The following is a 19,943-nucleotide window of genomic DNA, read 5'->3' as shown; positions in this document are numbered from 1 at the left end:
TAAATGGCCAACCGGCACTAGTGCGAAATGCATCTGCTTCGGGCTCTGCGGCAAGAAAGACTGGGGAAATGGCGTCGGCCTACTCCCTTTATACCTGACATTCTGACATCAGTTTTACAGCCGATGGCAGCCGACATTATATACCGAGGACTCTGGTATTCGGGCCGACTGAAGGCTACCGGGAGCCGGATAACCCATATGTTAGGACTACAACAGTGAAACACGAAGAACATCTTGGTACTCTCAAACAGAACAGAGGAAGTTGTCTATTCAGAAGGGAGACAAAAAGATCTACCTGAGGAATACTCCATTGATGGACTATGTCCAGAAACATCTCTGTGAAGCATCCATTCGTCAGTCTGTGTACTGGATCTACTTACAAAATCTACAACTATCTGCTGTACAAGAATATAAACTGCCTAAACAGTCATCTGATAACTGATAGCCAAATTCCAGGCCTGAAGAGCTAGCCTGCAAAGGAGATAAGAACCCGTACCTCACTGATTGTTGATATACCGCATCTCAGTGGCATTGTCCATGAAAATTTTCATGTGGCCAGGAAGAAAAAAGAAATGAAAGGCCTGCAGAGCCAGAAGCTGAGTCCTCATCTCTTTTACAATGATATGGTCTGACCTCTGATGAAGAGGGTAGATACCCTGAATTTTCAGAGGACCACAAAAAGCACCCCACCCCATGTCTGAGGTGATGTGAACAGTTCTTCGGAAGGAAATGGGACATGAAAGGGCAGTCCCAGATTGACAGAAACTTGCTGAATCTAGCAATGGAGCTCGAGTTTAAGACAAGGAAGCAAAGGAACAGGGAACTCCAGGGTATGGCAATGTTGACACCACAAGCATATGAGGTACCACTGAAACTTCCTCATATGCAGCCTGGCAAGAGAAACCATGGGAATGGTGCAGGCCATACATTCCAGAATCAAGAGAGATTCCCTGGCTGTGAGAGACAACAGAGGAAGGCTGTCAGAAAGAAAACCTTGGGAGCAGGAAGACCGGCCAACCTAGGAATGGTCTGAATCCTGCAACTGCAACAAATATGATGCTAGGAGGGTGTAAGCACCAACCTGTCGAGATTGATGGTGAACCCCAAACTTTGTAAAAAGTAAGTGGTAAAGTGAAGATCCTTCAGAAGACTACAGAGAGGAGGAGTGTGAATAAGCAAGTTGTCTAGATAAAGGAATATCTGTATCCCTCAGAGGCTGAAAAAAGGCAATGACAAGAGCGAGGCATTTGGGGAATACCCATGGGGCGGTAGAAAGGCTAAAGGGCAAAGCAGAGAACTGAAAATGAGAGGAAGAAACAGAGAAATGTACAAATTTCCTGAACAGAGGGTTAAGAAGGATTTGACGATAGGTATCCTTGAGGTCTAAAGAGACCAAGATGATCTGCAGGAGAAGAGGAAACAAAGTCTGAAGAGACAACATCCTGAAAGAAGGGACCTTGAGAAAAGTTTTGCGAGGAGAGAGAGAGGTCCAGAACTTGTCTCCAAGTTCATTCCTTCCAAGGAACCAAAAACATCCTGGAGTAAAATCCTCTTCCCACTTGAGTGGGTGCAACAGTTTGCATGGTGCCCTGATCCAGAAGGGAGTGTAAAACCTGTGGGGAAAGAGAGAGTTGGTCTGGAAGAGATTTCAATATCATAAAATAAACCTGATAAATGATAGAGAGCACGCAAGAGTCTGAGGTGATCTGTTGCCAATTTGGGAGAGACAGAGAAATGTAGAGTGACAAGGTTCTTGGAATTCATAAATTCCAACGCCCTGGATCAACTAATCCATAGTCCCACCAGGGGCTCCAATATCCTAGACCTGGTCATTACCAACATGGGAAATCGATGCTCCACACCTATGGTCACCCCCCTTGTTGGTTAGGTCTGACCACAAGCTAATCACCCTTAACATCCACATCCCACACCCACCTCCCAGTAAGGAAACCTCCATAAAAAAACTTCTCCAAAGCCAACTTCATGCTACTCAAGTCAGAAGTGACAAACTTCATGATACCCATGAAGACGGGAACTGAAAGTTCGACTGCTGAATCCTACACTAAGGCACTGTATGAGCACATCCACTCATGCATGAATCGTGCCATCCCAAATAGAACCAAGATGCTCTCCTCCAAAAAAAGGAAGCCAATCTGGTGGTCCCCTGCCATAAACAAACTTTACAACAAAAGGAAGAAACTGTTGCAGAAAAGAGGAAAATCCCAGGATGCAAAAAACTCCCTTACCAGCCTCAGTAAGAAGTTGAGATCCCTCATAAAATCCTCCAAAGCTAGTTATGAAAATAAAATTACCAAAGATTCCAAAGACAACCACAAGGCATTCTATAACTATGTCACAAATCTAAATGTCAATGCTCAGATCTGCTCTGAGCTACAACAGAATGGCATTAAATAGACTGATCCCAAGGATATTGCCAATATCCTGGCAGATCAATTCAGTGCAAAGTTCACTCCCCTCTCACCCCCTAAACGGCCCATTTCAATACTGGAAGACTGCCAAATTCCATTAATAATGGCCACACAGGTAAAAAACGCACTCTCCAAAGCTAAGAATATAGCATCCATGGGACCAGATGACATCCCGGGCTGTGTATTACATGAACTACAAAATGAACTGGCACCTCATCTAAGTGTCATGTTTAATCACAGCCTCACCTCAGGCTTCATGCCCACTGAGTGGTGCACAGCTACAGTTATTCCACTCCACGAGGGGGGATCAACCTTGGATCCCGGGACTACCTCCCCATCAGTCTGACGAGCCTGATCTGCAAGGCCATGGGACGTATTATCATGGAACTTATAAACAAAGACATTGGCAACCTTCAAACATTGGACCCCACCCAGTTTGGGTTTGTGAAGGGCCGATCTTGTCTCCTGAACCTGACTGACTTCTTCAAATCAGTCTCCTGAACCTGACTGACTTCTTCAAATCAGTCTCCAGAACTGTGGACGAGGGTAAGGCAGTCCACACAGCCTATCTGGACCTCGCCAAGGCCTCTGACACCATCCCCCACTCTGGAATTATAGATAAACTTACTAAGCTGGGCATTAATCCGTACGTCACTCGATGGGTTGCCAACTAGCTTACTGACAGAACCCACACTAAAAGTAGCCGACTCCAAATCTAGCTCCAGACAAGTACAGTACCTCAGGGTTCAGTCCTGGGACTGCTCTTGTTTGGCATCTACTTCTCTGAAGTACAGGCCAACACTAAGGGACTCTGGCTAACAAAGTTCGCAGATGACTGCAAACTGGGAGCCATTATTAAATCCCCAAATGATGTGGATACTCTACAAAAGGGCCTTACAGAAACAGATGCTTGGTGCCACAGCCATGAGCTCAAGCTCAATGCCAAGAAAAGTATAGTTATCCCCTTTGGGAAGAAACATGTACCCGTGAATTACCACACAGGTGGCAGTACACTAAACACAGAAAGTGTGATAAGAGACTTAGGGACACAGGTGGACAGTGTTCTCACCTTCGATAACCACATCGCCACAATAGTCAGGAAATCCTTCTATGTGGCACACCTCATCACTAAGGGCTTTTCATCCTGAAAAAAGGAGGTCATTGTCTCACTCATCCCTCATTAGACCCATTATAGCATACAATGCCCCGTTTAGTATGCACCTCTCAAGACATCTGCAACAACAGGGAAGGCCACAGAAATACCTCACTAAAAGAATCACAGGCCTAAAGCAGATGCCCTAAGCTGACCACCTTAAACAACTCCAGCTATACTCTGTCGCATATCGTCTACTCAGAGATGATCTCTGCTTAACATACAAGGCCATGTCAAACCCAGAACTGTTGGACATGCTACATTTAAAGAAATCCCAATCCATCAGAGCCACACGCTCCACGGATTTAAACCTTGTCATCACAATAAACAAAACATGCTGGAGGGATAGGTTCCTGACCCAGAGACTCCCCAGACTCTGGAATAGACTGCCCATACAAGTCAAGCAGAGCGCCTCTTTGGCCCTCTTCAAAAGAAACCTTGACGATTGGATGGGAGAAAGGAAATTCACCCCGGGGATCACGTCAGTCACCCTGCTACACAGGCGTCCAGGGAAGTAAATAGTGTGGGAAGTAATAGCCAGGGAATTGTTATGGCTAGCTTTATAGAGGCCCTATGGCCGATAGCCTAGTACCAAGCTATGAACCTATAAGGGTACCTGCCCAAGGGGAACAGGAAGCAAAATGTCAAAACAGAAATAGGCTTGTCCTGAAAGGATTGCTTCTCAGGAGTCTGGGTGGACTTAGGAGGAATACACCTATAACCTTTCTTACTTTTGGGAGGGTGGTGAGTCTGTCTATGAAAAAAGTAGGCATAGGGAAGACAAAAATATGCTCCAGTTCCTGTATGGCCTTATCCTTATCCTGGAGGACTTAAAAAGATCAGCAGCAGATGTCCCAAAAAGAGTTATAATTATCCAGAGGAGCAGCCAGAATTTGGCTTTAATATCAATAATAAGGCAAGGCCTGAAGACGAAGTCAAGAATAACGCCTCATCACAGAACCAAAAGCAGCAGCCTTGGAAGAGGAATCAGCAGCATTATAATTGCATTTTATGGAGTGATAAGCAACCTAGGAAGTAGACCCAAACAGGGAAATAGCTCTACTATCCTTATTAGATGGAAGGGGCTTAGAAGGTGAAAGTTTAGAAGGCTTATCAGTTGAGACTGAAAACACAGAAGGGTGACCAGAAGGGCATTTCAACAAGAATTTGCAGTTGGCAGGCACTTTCAGGTTTCTTAGTCATGGGGGTTGAGAGTCAGGAGCTACAGAAGCATCAGAGGTGTCTAAAAGTGCTGCCAACACAGGAGGAACTGCAGACAGCTTAGGAGACTCCATTTGTAGAATCATAGTATCTCCTTTGGATGCCAGAGACCAGGGAGCAATCCCAATTTAAGTACTCCATCTTACCAGTTATAGTATCTGTCACTCGTCTAGTCAAGATACAATATACAAGACTTTGTGGGTTCTGTTCAAGCAGCTTTATTATGTACAAACACATCAGGATTGAGGCTTAACAACTTTAACTTTAACTTAGATAAACTTATAAACAAGCTAGCTATTACATTCATACATGCTCACTCTCTGGCTGCACTCACAAAATGCCACTGAACCTAGCACATGCTATTTATATGCATGTTCAGGCTTTGGAATGCTTCTTAAATATACAGAAAACGTATTCCATTACATCCTCCCTCTCTGAGAAATAAATCATGCAATGTTGATGACATTAATCGACATGCAATCAATACAAATAATTTTTTGTCATGCAATTATACAGAAATAAACACATATACACAGTTATGTCCAGGTTGCTGTGTATTTCACACTAGGTCTGGAAATCCGACCAAATCATGTGACGTAGAAACTGGAATCAGGTCTGGCAACTGGGACCATCTCTGCTGAATGTCCACCTTTTGGGACATCAGGAACATCATCAGGACTGGTAGTGGAGGTAAAGAGACATTGTACAACAGGAGCATTGTCTGGATTTCTCTGAGATCTAGAGTCGGTATCACAGGAATAATGCTGCGATATAGATTCTGATACAGGAAGAATATGTCTGTGATTTCTCCTGTACTCCAGACCCTCAGATTTTACAAAGTAGGATCTCGGCTTGATACATATACCTATTACTTGACCTATCCAGTCGAAACCTTTCACCGTTTGTATCCTCACTGTCTCTCCCTCTTTCAATGGATGAAGAAATCTGCTCGATTTATCATAGCTGGACTTCTGGGAAGAATGTTTTCTGAATACCTGAGCTCTAATTGTCCTGTTGTTCTTATCTTTAGGCCTCAACAAACTGGAACTGATCGGCAACATTGCTCTGGTTTGCCTAGACAGAAGTCTCTGAGCAGGCAAGCCAAGTATATTGTCACAGGGTATGGTTCTGAGATTAAGTAAATTCAAAAAGACATTAGTATTGCTACACTTTGACCTTTCAAGTAATTGCTTTGCACTCTGCACTGCACTTTCAGCTAGTCCATTTGCCTGTGCATATTCTGGACTACTAGTAACATGTATAAAGTCCCATTCTTTTGCAAATTTCTGAAACAACTGACTAGTAAATTGAGTACCACTGTCAGAAATAACTTTATGTGGACTACCACGGACTGACAAATGGCATTTCAACTTAGTAATAACAGCAGTGTACATTAGGTTAGGTAGTAAAACTTAGTAATAACAGCAGTGTACATTAGGTTAGGTAGTAAATCAATCTCAAACCAGTTTGAATAAGAGTCTACAAACACCAAGTAATGCTGATTGTTCCACTTGAATATATCAGTGGCTACTGTTGACCAAGGTAGTTCAGGAACTTGACTTAGCTGAAGTGGTTCTCTTTGCAAATGTGGTTTAGTACTACTGCATAATGAACAAGAAGAAAGTACTTTATCGAAATCATTTGCTAGAGAAGGACAAAATACTAGTCCTCTCACCCTTCTTCTGGCAGACTCAGAACCTGGGTGACCACAATGCAAAATCTGGATAAACTCAAGTTGTAAGGAAGCAGGAACAACAATTTTAGGACCTCTGAAAATAATGTCATCTTCCGTCAACATCTCACCTCTGTAAGGAAAATAGGTTTGCACTTCAAATGGTACACTAGATTGCTTTGACGGCCATCCAACATTAAGGTAGTGACTGAGCTTTTGCAAAACTGGACCAGTCTTTGTATGACCTCTTAGCTCATCAAGTCTCGTGGTAGAAAAATTATGCATTTCCATGACATCAAAGTCAAACTTTTCTGCATGAAGCCATTCCGTGGTATTTCTGGGCAATCTGGTTAAGCTATCAGGCAGATAAAGAAGTTTGCCTGTTATATAGACCATTTTGTAGTTGAACTTTTGTAATTTGAGCATCATTTTTGTAATCTCGCTGGAGCTGAATGGATAGGCTTCTTTAAAATAGTAACTAAAGGTTGGTGATCAGTTTCAATCTGAATAGCTCGACCACAACTATAATCATGAAACTTTGAACATGCAAATACTATCGCCAAAAGTTCTTTCTCAAGTTGAGCATACTGCATCTCAGTTTGGGTAAAAGTTCTGGATGCATAGGATACTGGTCTGCCTTCTTGAAGAATGACTGCACCAAGACCAAATTTTGAAGCACCACAGGAAAGTGTTACTGGTTTACTGGCATCATAGTATCTTAATGTAGGTGGGTTAGCGATTTTCTGCTTAAGGTCTTCAAATGCTTTGTGGTGCTGTTCCAACTATGACCATATAACATTTTTGCACATCAGCTCTCTTAAAGGTGCTGTCAACTCACTGAAGTCTGGTATAAACTTGCCTAAATAGTTGACCATGCCAAAAATATGTTGTAGTGCTTGAACATTATCTGGAGCTGGCATCTCAAGAATGGCTGTTTGTTTGGACAGGTCTGGTCGCAAGCCAGTGCTATTAAATAAATGACCTACATATGTAAAAAAATGTAGCTTTGGTGGAAAGTAACAAAGAAAAACATAAAACCACCTACTGGAAGTGAGAGGAAAGTCCAAATAAACAATCAATGGAGTGTAGAACCACAAAGACTTATTAAATCCACTTCAGACTTGGTAAGCTCTTTCGTCCTGACAAGTATAGGACTTTATCAAAAACAAAGTGACTGCCAACTTGCAACAGTTAAATAGCACAACACTAATTAAACAATCAAGAATTAAAGTGATATCTATAAAAACAGCCTTAAACAAGCCCATAAGAACCATAGTTGGCTAGTAAACATATATACAAGTGAAACACTGTGTGTGTGATAACAATTAATAAAACTATTTCAATATAAATTATACTCTATGTTAAAATATGTTACAAAATAGATGCCCTATCCCTTAAAATCGGCATCACTATTATATGTTCATTAATTCCTGGGGGGGGGGGGGGGTTGGCATTAAGAATTAACTGCCATCTAAACTCACTCTTGTATATTTCATTAGACCAATTGTCGCCCCTAATGTTTTTCTTAATCTCCAGAATACTAAACTTAAAACCATTGTAGGCATCACAAGAAAGTGTGTGTTTGTACAGAGCACTGTTGTTATTGTGGGTTTCTATGGCATAAAGATGTTTATAACTTCTTTTAAGAGACCTTTCTGTTTTACCCATGTAAAACCCGTTACAGCCCTGACAAACACAAACATATGCTAAACCTATATTGTCACAATTTCCCCTGCTAAGTAACTGTCCAAAGGGGATTACCTATCAAGATGTCTGTTGCTTTCAAAACAAAAGAACAGTACTTACAGGAACCACAGCTCCTTGTTCCCTTAGTGACAGTGTGAGTAGTAAATGAGTGTTCGAATAGGAACTTCAAATCGTGTCCTACCTTGTGAGTGAAAAGTGGCTTATTGCCCAATTTGCTATACAATTAACTGTTGCATTCCAGTATCACCCAATTTTTTGTCAAGATGTCTCTAACTTTCTGGCCAAAGGAACCAAAATAAGTGACAATAGAATGAGAAAAGTTTTGATTATTTGTTCATGCCCCTTTATTATTAACAAAACTTTGTCCAAGCAAGGAAATAAACCTTGTGCCCCAAACTTCTAGGACTTCCATACCAATCTCCTGGACCCATTTTTCAGGGTAGCCCCAGGTCACAAACATATTGATAAGGTTACCAAGCTCAATCTTAAAATCAGAGACCGTAGAACACATTCTAGCACCTCTGATCATCTGACCCCTTACGATGTTCCTCTTCACAAAGTGTGGATGATTACTATCATAAGCCAAAAAACTGTTAGAATACGTTGGCTTATGAAACACTTTCATTCAAAAACCTTTTAGAAATGAATAGTACAACCAATGAAGTACATATTAATAGATTAGTAGGGAATTATAAATGTGGGATGTGTACGCATTGTTCCCACATTTTGGAAAATGGAGATTGTTTTAATTTGAATGGTAGAGAGATTTTTTTAACGGGCCATTTTAATTGCTTAGTAAAAATGTGGTTTATATGGCCAAGTGTCAAAAATGCTCAATATATTACATAGGGAAAACCAGTAGAAATTTTAAAGATAGAACAGGTGAGCATTTATTGGACATTAAAAATCATAAAATGACTAATGCCCTAAGTAGGCATATAATGGAACATGATGACCACACTTTTAAGTTTTTAGTAATACAGCAAATAGTTAAAGGCATGTAAGGGAGAGTATTAGATGTGCATCTGGATATATATGAATTGAAATGGCAGTTGCATTTAAATGCAACTCAGCATCTAGGTATTAATAAGGATGTTAGCATATCTAGTGTATTAAAGTTAAAAAAATATTTTAGGTTGATGTTTTTATGTTGTTGTATTGGTGTAGTATTTTTAAATGGTTGCATTTCATTGTAATTTATGTAATGGGTACTTAATTAATTAGACAGTTTAACTGATGTTAATATTTAAGGGTTGGTTTCAATGTATAGAGTTGTTCTGAGGAAGTCCCCAAATTGAGGGAAGAAAGTGCTAAACCTTGGTTTTAATATTAAAGATTTGGACTTTTCATTGTTGCAATGCTGTTTTTCCACCTTGGTTTATTGTTTTGTTTTCCTGTGGTTTTCTATATTGATAAGGTTACCAAGCTCAAACTTAAAATCAGACAACGTAGAACACATTCTAGCACCACTGATCATCTGACCCCTTACAATGTTCCTCTTCACTGGATGATTACTATCATAAGCCAAAAAAACTGTTAGAATAGGTTGGCTTACGAAACACTTTATAAGTAAACTTACACTGACTGATGTCTCTAGTAATGATCACCATCAAGGTATTCTATGACCGCAGTACAAATATTGTGGGTGAACTTAAAATAACCACAAATGTTATTACTGTAGTGAGTGAAATTGTCCACAACTGACCTCTCACCCTTCCAGAGGACAAAGATGTCATCCAAATAACGCAAATATGTCAACCATTCACAACCAAAACCTGAATCAAAGATGCATCTCTTTTCCCATGATGCCATCACTAAATTAGCATACATGGGAGCACAGCTCGATCCCATTGCGACCCCTTTTGATTGTTTAAAAAACTCATTTTCAAAACAAATGTAATTATTATGAAGAATAATCTCCATAACATCCATGACAAATTCATAAGAGCCCCATTAAGCGTTGTGTATTCCAAAAAGGTCTTCTGAAAAATGTTCCAGCCCAATATCATGTGGAATGGAACTAAATAAGTCAACCACATCTATGGTGTATACTTGCGTGCCTTTCTGTAATTTCATAGATTTGGCAAATCTCAACAGCTTTACTCAACATTAAATCACTGTCACAAAGCAAATCTTTCTCACTGCAGCACCATTAATACCACACATGAATCTGTCCTTTATCAACTCATCCTTTAAATCACCAAACCTACACATTTTAGCTTTGTTTCTCAGGTCAAGTTATATAAGCTGCAAAAGTTTCTCCTGGTTTCTGATCTCTTGTGTAAAACAAGTGCCTCTCTAATGTAATATCTGTTTGGGGTTTGCACATTTCCCTGAATTTACACTTCAAACACTTGGAGTCTTCCCTTGATTTAGCCTGCACAACAATATGGTGATTTTCACCTTCTTCCTCATATATTGCTGGTGCATACACAAATGAACGCTCTCTTTCAATGGCCTCTGACCCAGCTAGGTTTAGGAAAATTAATACCCTGGTGCATGCATCTTTGTCAGAATAAGCTGCTTGTATAAAAATGTTGTACTGTTAATCAAATACTCTCCAATTCTCTGTAATATTCTGAACAAACACAAGTGGTGAGGGTTTTCAAAATCCATCTGCCATATTAACACATACCAGTGAAGGCTTTTGCAAACATGCACGAACTTGCACATATAAATATATGCCAGAAATTTATGTCACTACTTGTAACTTTGTCCAATAGCATAACAAGCCTCTGAATAACTGAACTTAGCAAAATAAGTCTCTCAGGCACGGTAATACTCTTGAAATTACTATACTGTAGAAATCACCTCCTATCAGTGTAAGAAACACTTCAAAATAACTGCACTGTGCGAATGAACTGGTCAGAAGAAGCTCAGAGTAAGAAACATTGCGAAGTAGCTGCACTTTGCGAATAAACAGTACACTGAAACATCCCAAAAATGGTGGTACTTTACTAAATAACTCTTTACAGTGCAAGAAACTCTCTGTAATGGCAGCACTTTGCGAACAGACACATCCAGTATAAGAAACTTTTCGAAATGGCTGTATTTGACTGCACTTTACAAACAGTTGCACTCTGCACCCAAATAAATTCCTCGGGATAAATGCACAGTAATAAGCACACACTGTAAGCACTTTAACACACTTTGAGATACTTCGAATAAAGGAAAGTTGTGCAAAATCTTACCATAACCATAGATGTCCTTTTCTTCCATGTTGCAGTATTCTACTTGTGGGTTTACCAATCTTCCTTTCAGTTCGTCCGGCCAGGATTTAAAAGATTTTCAGTCCCTCTAGGTGACTCAGATGTCTAACGTGGCAGCAGGAACATGGGCCATAAATGTGACAGCTGTACGCACCAGCCCTCAGAACCTAAAAAGCACCAGTCGGAGCCAGTCCTATAAACGGCATAGCCTGTCCAGTGTGACCCAGGAGAGGAAGTGCAACCTGATAGGAGGGGAAGGAGGGAGGGAAGGAATACTGCAACATGGAAGAGAAGGACATCTATGGTTATGGTAAGATTTTACACAACTTTCCTATGTCCTTCTATTCCAATGTTGCAGTATTCTACATGTGGGTGAGTACCAAACCTCACTGAGAATTGGGTGGTGGCCTAGAAGAAGTTTCTAGGAAAGTTTGTAGTGCTTGGTGAAGATGTGCACAGAGGACCAGGTGTCTGCCTCAAGTATGGTGTTGCTATCTAGCCCTTTAAAGAAGGCTCCAGAAGAGACCACTGCTCTGGTGTAGTGGGCTTTGACACTGCCCTGCAAGGTCTTCCCATGGTGAAGGTAACAGAAAGAAATGGCCCTGGAGATCCAGGCCGGTATGGTCTGTTTGGTCACCGCTTCCCCCGGAACCCTGGGGTGGAAGAAGACAAACAATTGGTCTGATTTCCTAATGGGCTTGGTTTTATGTAGGTAAAACCTAAGTTGCCTATGGATGTGTCGGGAATGAAGTACTCTCTCACTATCCCCCTGTGGGTTGGGGAAAAAGGAAGGCAGGTGAATGGCCTGGTTCAAGGATAGGTCATTCACTACTTTGGGTGTGAATGATGGATTGGTCCTGAGAGTCACCCTGTCAAGGTGGAAGACTAAGAAGGGTGGTGTAGCCATAAGAGCCTGCAGCTCTGAGACCCTTCTGGCTGATATCACAGCTACCAATAAAACAGTTTTCCATGTGCAAAATTTTATAGGAGCCTTGTCTGCTGGCTGAAAGGGGGCTTAAGTGAGTCTCTCTAATACATAGTTAAGGTCCCAGTAAGGGGGGTGTTTCCTGGGTAGTCTCAAGTGTAGTACCCCTTTGAGAAAAAGTTTAGCCGGAAGTCTGGATGCAAGGGGGGGTCCATAGGTAAACAGACAGAAATTGCAGACAAATGTGCTTTTAGAGATGAGTAAGCCAGTCCTGTCGGCATTAGTTCATACAGGTAAGACAGGATTAGAGGAATGTCGCTTTCCAGTGGGTCCAACTGTCTTTTGTGGCACCAAATAGAAAACCTTTTCCACTTTGAAAGATAGGATTTTCTTGTGTTGGGTTTCCTGGCCTCCTGCAGGACATTTAGCATGTCCTTGTTGTGCAGGTGTCTGAAGGGGATCAGAATCCTATCAACCACAGGGTGAGTTGAAGGGATTGACAGTGTGGGTGAATCGGAGTCCCCTTGTGCTGTGTGAGCAGGTCCACTGAGGGGGTAACTTGTGGTGATTGCCCTTGGACAAATGAAGGAGGAGGGGAACCAGTGCTGACATGGCCAGAAGGGAGTCACCACACAGAATCACAAATACCTCTTGCTCTACGTCTGTGGAAGCTCTAAATGCTATCATCTTGCCCATTTTTAGATGTTCAGATATTTCATGCATGCCTTCTGTAGAAAACTATCCCCGTAAAAGAGTTGCAGCTGCCCTTGGCTTAAAACTATGAGATTTCTTTATGTTCTGGAAAAGTGCTCAAACTACATGCTCTTTGTTGTAAGGATCATTATTATGCAAAGCACAATGAAAGAAAGATGTTATGAGATGTGCCAAGAAACAAAAGACCATATGAAAGTTTTCAAGTCCTTCAGTGGAATCAGTCAGCCTCAAGCACACCTATATGTGACCTTTTGCAAAGAAGTAAAATTCCATGAAAAGATCTCTAAATCACAATCAAAAGGATTTTAAAAGACAAAAGTAACAAAACTTCAGCCTACAAAAGTAGAAACATAATCCTAAAATGGGTAATTATTGATCTGTTGGCGTCACCTGAATGTTAACAATGGGCAAACTTCCAATCTAATGCATGCTAATAAAAGAAATGAAGCTAGCACAATTGACCAGATGTTTACCTAATTCTCAAGTAAGTATAATACCATGACGGTGATTTTACAACTGATATCTTGGCTTTATTTCTCTTCTGTAATTACGCAAACATCTAAAAAAAAACTTACAATGCTTTTCATCTTCTAAGTTTTGTTGCTTTACTGAAGTGTTGGTTTGCAACTATCTTACTGTTAAAAAGCTGCAGAATACATATGCAAAACCAGCCACACAATGTTGCAACGTTTCTGAAGAGTAACATTATCAAAAGAAACTTCCAATGCCACAAGCTAGTGCTTTTAGACATGTCAGAAAAGATGAGGGGCTAAAAAGAAGTTATGTACTCACCATAACGTTCCATGTTTGCTGTCCATAATCTCGCCTTCAATCTTGCTGGTTGGGTTTGGAACTGAGCATTGGTCCTGACTCGGCCTTATACTAAAGCTCGAGAGCTTTCACTGGCTCAAGGCTATACTCTATCTTATGATGCCTGGCGACAGTTACCCAGATCTTGTTTGCAAATACTAATCACTAGAACTTATATAACCAAAAAGGTAAAGATAATAATTCTTAGCTCATGTCTCATGAAGCGAACTTTATGACCAACTCAAAAAATTCCTCTCGATCCTTCAGGAAGGGGGAAGGAGGGTGGAATGCAAGAATGAAGGTGAGATTATGGACAACAAACATGGAACGTTATGGTGAGTACATAACTTCTTTATGTTATGTTGTCCCATCTCACCTTCATTCTTGCTGGTTGGGTGGCTCAAGGGAATAAACTCTAGAGAACAGTGGAACCAAAGGAAGCCCTGTTCTGGGAGGCCACATCTACTTTGTAATGAGTGATAAAGGTATGATGATTGACCTATGTGGCTGCAGCACAAATTAGACCAAAGGTAATCTGGCTTGAAAAGCGGACAAAGTTGACATAGCTCTAGTTGAGTGGCCTCAGCTTTTTCCTGCAGTTACTTATTCTGAGAATTATATGCATAAGTAATGTTGTCTGTAAGCCATTTAGATAGAGTGACTCTTGAAACTGGTGCTCTTTTTTTACTTTCTAAAAATGAGGCAAATAATTGGTCAGATTTTCTAAACTCCTTTGTTCTATGTAAATAGAAGCGCAACTGCCTATGGACATCCAACTGGTGAAGCTTATACTTGTTGCTATAATTGAAAAAAAAGGCAGGTAGGTCAACAGACTGATTTAAGTTGGACTCAACACACTTTGGGCAGGAATGAAGGATTTGTTCTAAGAGAGAGACTGTCTTTGTGGAAAATTAGATAGGGCGAATAGACAGAGCTTGTAGTTCTGAAACCCTCCTAGCCGAAGTAATGGCTGTCAGAAAGACTGAATTCCATGTTAGAAACTTTAGTGGACAAGAGGAAGCTGGCTCGAATGGTTCATAGGTTGGTACTAGGCTATCGGCCCTAGGGCCTATACAAGCCTAGCCATAACAATTCCCTGGCTATTTCTTCCCACACTATTTACTTCCCTGGACCCCTGTTTAGCAGGGCGACTGACGTGATCCCCGGGGTGAATTTCCTTTCTCCCATCCAATCGTCAAGGTTCCTTTTGAAGAGGGCCAAAGAGGCGCTCTGCTTGACATGTATGGGCAGTCTATTCCAGAGTCTGGGGAGTCTCTGGGTCAGGAACCTATCCCTCCAGCATGTTTTATTTATTGTGATGACAAGGTTTAGATCCCTGCAGCGTGTGGCTCTGAGGGACTGGGATTTCTTTAAGTATGGGGAGAGAAATAAAGTACCAAATTTAGATCCCAAGGAGGTGGCGGTTCACTTATTGGAGGTCTTAATAGGAAAGTACCCCTCAGGAAGGCTTTGCATAATCTGTGAGACATTATATTTGATCTCATGTCTCCTACATGGTAGTTTAATATGGCAGCTAATTGTACTCATACAGTGGCTGCAGCTGCACCTTGATTAAAAGTTTCTGCTAAAAACTCAAGAATTAAAGTTACAGGGGCTGTAAAGGGGTCTATATGATTTTTGGCAGCCCAACAAGAAAACCTTTTCCATTTACTAGCATATAGTTTTCTAGTTGCATTCTTGTGCAATGAAACCAGAATGTGTCGCACTGCTGGGGACATGTCCGGAAGCCTGGCTAAGATGGGAAGTGGAGCAACCAAGCTGTCAGCCTAAGGGTCTGAATAGAGGGATGCAGCATTCCTGACTGATAGGTCTGAAGATCTGGTACTGGGTCCAGGATCCAGGGCTCCTCCTGGAGATGAGGCCATAGGAAAGGGAACCAGATTTGATGAGGCCAGTAAGGAGCAACGAGAATTAGCCTGCAACTCAATGACTTGGCTTTCTGAAGAACTTTGGGTATTATTAGAAATTGTGGGAATGCATAAAGAAGTCCCAGGGGCCAGTCGTGAACAAGTGCATCCCTCGAAGACTCCCCCGGAGTTGGAATTAGGGCAAGGTAGCTGCTGCATTTGGAGTTCATGGATGTAGCAAAGAGGTTGCAGCAAGGCTGGCCCCATTTGCAAAATATTCTCAGGGACCACTCTGGGGCATAAGAAATGCCTGGCTTAATTTGTCTGCTATCACAATGGATTTCCCCAGAATGTGCACTGCAGTCAGAAAACGTTGAGAAAAAACTGCCCATAGCCATACTCTTTGAGCCTCTCGACACAGGGGGTAGGATCTGGTTCTGCCTTGCTTGTTGATGTACCAGACCACGGACATATTGTCTGTCTGTACTGCGATCGTACCCATTGGAAGACAGCTCTGGAATGCTTGCAATGCCAGAAGCACCACTCTCATCTCTAGGACAATGATGTGCAAGTGGTATTCATGTTCCTGCCAAGTCCCTTGGCCAGTCTGTCCCAGATAATGCCCCCCCCCAATCTGGGAAGCATCCTTGGTCACTGTAGCTACTGGTTGGGAGAGAACGAATGGTCTGCCTATTGTTACCTGCGTGGACTGAAGCCACCATTGTAGGTCCCTCTTGCAGGTGTCCATAATGAGGATCTTGTGTGACATGGGTAACTCCTGCATGGACCATTGAGCAAACAGCAGCCACTGTAATACTCTCATGTGTAGATGCGACAGTGGAACTAATGTTATCACAGCTGCCAATGAACCCAGAACCTTGAGAACAAACTTTGCCTGCACTTTCCTCCTCATGAGCAATATTGATATCTGACAGCGTAGTCTTTGTACCCTTTCATGAGGCAGTTTTGCTACCATGTCTTTTGTGTTTAAGTCTGCCCCTATGAAGGTAATATGCTGTGAAGGCAACAAGGCAGATTTTTCGAAATTGATGGTAATACCTAGCTCTGAGCAGAGATGAATGGTGGTGTCCCTTGCCTTGGTCAGTAAATTCTCGGTAGTGGTGGTCAGGAGCCAGCTGTCTACGTACAGAAACACCCGGAATCCTAGACACCTCAGGTGAGCCGTGACTACTGCCATGCATTTGGTAAACACTCTTGGGGCTGTAGTGAGACCAAAGGGCAGAGCTCTGAATTGGTAATGACTGGCTCCCAGCCAGAAACGTAGATATCTCCTGGATCGCCTGTCTATCTTTATATGGTAGTACACATCCTAAAGATCTACTGAGCACATCCAATTGTCTTGTTCCGCAAAAGGGAGTACAGACTGCAGTGTCACCATCAGGAACTTTGCTTTTTTTTTTTTTTTTTTACAGACTTGTTCAGCTTGCTGAGATCCAAGATTGGTCTCCAGTCCCCTGTCTTCTATGGAACTAAAAAGAACCTTGAAGTAAGTTCTGGATCCGATTTGGTCTGCGAGAACTTTTTGGATGACTCTTTTTCCTAGCAACCTTTGGATTTCTAGGGCTGCTTGATCCCTTTGACCGGGTGGGATGTCTGGGACTGATCTTGACAGAAGGGGTGGAAAGGAGAAGAGTATGTTGAATCCCTCGGATATAATCGACCATACCCATTTGTCTTGAGTGATATTGAGCCAGGCTTTTGGGTACAGTCATAGTCTGCCCCCAACTGCCTCCAGAGGTGGACAGGTGGGCCTCCTTTCAGGAGCACTGGAAGGGCCTGCCAGAGAATGTATCTCTGTCTCCCTGATTTTGTGGACCCCCTCTGCGTCAAGGGCGGTGTCTTCCATTGTTATTTTCCCCTCTGCCCCTAGGGGAAAAATTACCACGTGCATCTGGCAAAGCTCTTCGGGATTTCCAGAACCACATTTTCCCACCCTTCTGACCTTTGGGATAAGGTCTGGTAGGGACGGAGAAATGTACTCCCATGGCAGACAGAGTTTTGCCTTCTTGTTTGCACCTGGTCAGAATCTCTTCAACTTTGGGTCTGAACAAAAATGAGCCGTCAAAAGAAGCGCTTATAAAGGAAGACTTAAAAGGGTTGAACAAACTCACAAAGGTGCATCCAGGAATGTCTCCTCAGAGCTATCCCTCTGCCTGCTGCCCTACTCACTCCATTGGCTGCATAGGAGATGAGACGCATGGAGGAGTTCACTACAAAATTTAAAGTCACAAGTTGAGAGTTTACCTTGTCCGGCACTCCCTCAGCTGTAGCACTCTGGAGGGTATCTCCTAGCTTTTTCAGGAGATCCCTCTGAAGTCAGGTAAAATGAAACAAGTAGTTCAGCGACCTAAGAGTAAAGGCTGCTGAAGAAAACATATGCTTCCCATATCTGTCCATCGTTCTTCTTGGTGGCTGCCACCACCACCAAAGCATCTACTGGGGCACCTTTGGTTAAGAATTCCTTGTCATCCGCGGCAGTTATAAACTTGTTGAGCCTCCTTGGAACAGGTTCTACAGATTCTGGAGAGCCCCACGCCTTTCGACTAACTATGCCAAGGAGCTGGCTGAAAGGCGGAGATACCCAAGAGGTGGATGGTCGAGATCCAAATGCCTCCAGGTATACAGACTCACCTTCAGAAGGGGAGAGGGTCTTCCAGCAACCGCTCTGCTTCAGGATCTCTAAGATGTCAGAAAAGGAGATATCCTCAGAGGGTGACTGTGGGGACACTTCTGTATCCTCTAAGTCCGTATCCAAGTCCGTATCCGATGTGACAGACTCAGGGGAGTCTAAATGTTTCCTCTTACAAGTCCTCTTCCGAGGGACCTCCTCAGAGGGATACTCTGGGGAAGTTTCAGAAGAAACTGGATCGTCCATTGGGGCATCCTGGGGCATTGGCTCTCTACGCTTGGGCTGGAGGGATGGTACAGAGGTTCACACCAGTCCTTTTGAGGGAGGAGTAGCTGGAGCCGAGGGTGGAGCTGTCTGGGGGGACAGCACACTCATCACCTCGAAGGCACCATGATCCTGGACCAAGAGAGCCTCCGGCTCTGAGGAGCTGGGACACCACCCCCATGCCAAGTAGGATGGCTCTGAGGCAGATGTGGGCGCTGAACTCACCTGCATCGAAACCCCAAGTGGAAGAGTCGGATCCGACAAGGGTCCAATCCGACTCACTTCCCTGGACCCGACGAGGGAGTGTCAGCTCCCGGAACCCCCCCCCCCAAGAGAAGATAGCATCGAAGAGGTCAGAGCAGTAGTCGGGGGCCGAGACACCGGTTGTGGTTTTTGGACCCTACGGTTCCACCGCAAGGACATCCAGACACTCCGGCTCCAAACTCATCCGAGTCATAGGAGGAACAGATGCTGGCTCCACTTCAGTATGGGCTGGACTCAAGAGAATAGGCTGAAGTCTGAAGCAACTTCTTGACCACCCACTCCACGTCATCATCCGAGAGACTCCTGGAGGATCGAGAGGAAAAAGTGGAGGATTTATGACTACGAGCCACTGATTGCAAAAGGGGTGACTGGGGCACAGAGTAAACTGGTTTCAGAGTTGGGGACTGGCTCCTTTTGTGGCTCTGAACTGGCTCCGATAAAGCTGGTGGAGCCGATGAAGTTGTTGCCTTTTCAGGCCTGACAGCCTTCGGATCTGAAGTTACATGTTTGACAGGCTTCTTTGTCGAATCGGACGCCGGAGCCGAAGAATATTTTTTTTGAAGATTTTTCTGATGAGGGAGATTGGGAGGATTTAGAGGACTGACTCCCTTCCAATGCCACATCAACCTTAAGTAAACCCCTTACAATTAACTTATTCCTGCGTTCCTGCATGACCCTGGAAGTGAACCCATGACAGACAGAGCAGGAATCCTGCAGATGAACCGCACCTAAGCAATAGACACAGCTAGTGTGCCCGTCAGTCAGCGACTTCTTCGCTGTGTATGAGTCACACTTTTTGAAGCCTAATTGTTTGGCTTCCTTAGAACTTTTCTCTCCAGTATCTTTAGACATTTTATTTTACAACAAAAAGAGTCAAAGAGTTTTTTGTTTTTTTTTTAAACAGGGGAAAACTAGATGGGAGGTCTCTAATTTAAATGACAATCTCCTCTAGCCAGAGGAGACATCTCTATCTTAAACGACGAAACCTCAGGGAGAAAGGCAGTAGAAAAAAGGGAGGGAGCCCTCTAATTAAAACGGGCTAAAATAAAAAAGGACA

General features: G+C 42.8%; 1 protein-coding gene across 2 annotated transcripts in view; it reads right to left on the bottom strand.

The window, feature by feature from the left end:
• Positions 1 to 19,943, bottom strand: part of PIAS1 (protein inhibitor of activated STAT 1) — a 1,566,363-nt gene that overhangs the window by 714,873 nt on the left and 831,547 nt on the right. The window lies entirely within an intron of this gene.

The sequence above is a fragment of the Protopterus annectens genome, chromosome 7.part0 (assembly GCF_019279795.1).
Source record: "Protopterus annectens isolate FY-2018-M chromosome 7.part0, PAN1.0, whole genome shotgun sequence".
Taxonomy (NCBI): domain Eukaryota; kingdom Metazoa; phylum Chordata; order Ceratodontiformes; family Protopteridae; genus Protopterus; species Protopterus annectens.
The sequence above is the reverse complement of the archived record's forward strand: the minus strand, read 5'-3'. Positions and strand labels throughout refer to the sequence as shown.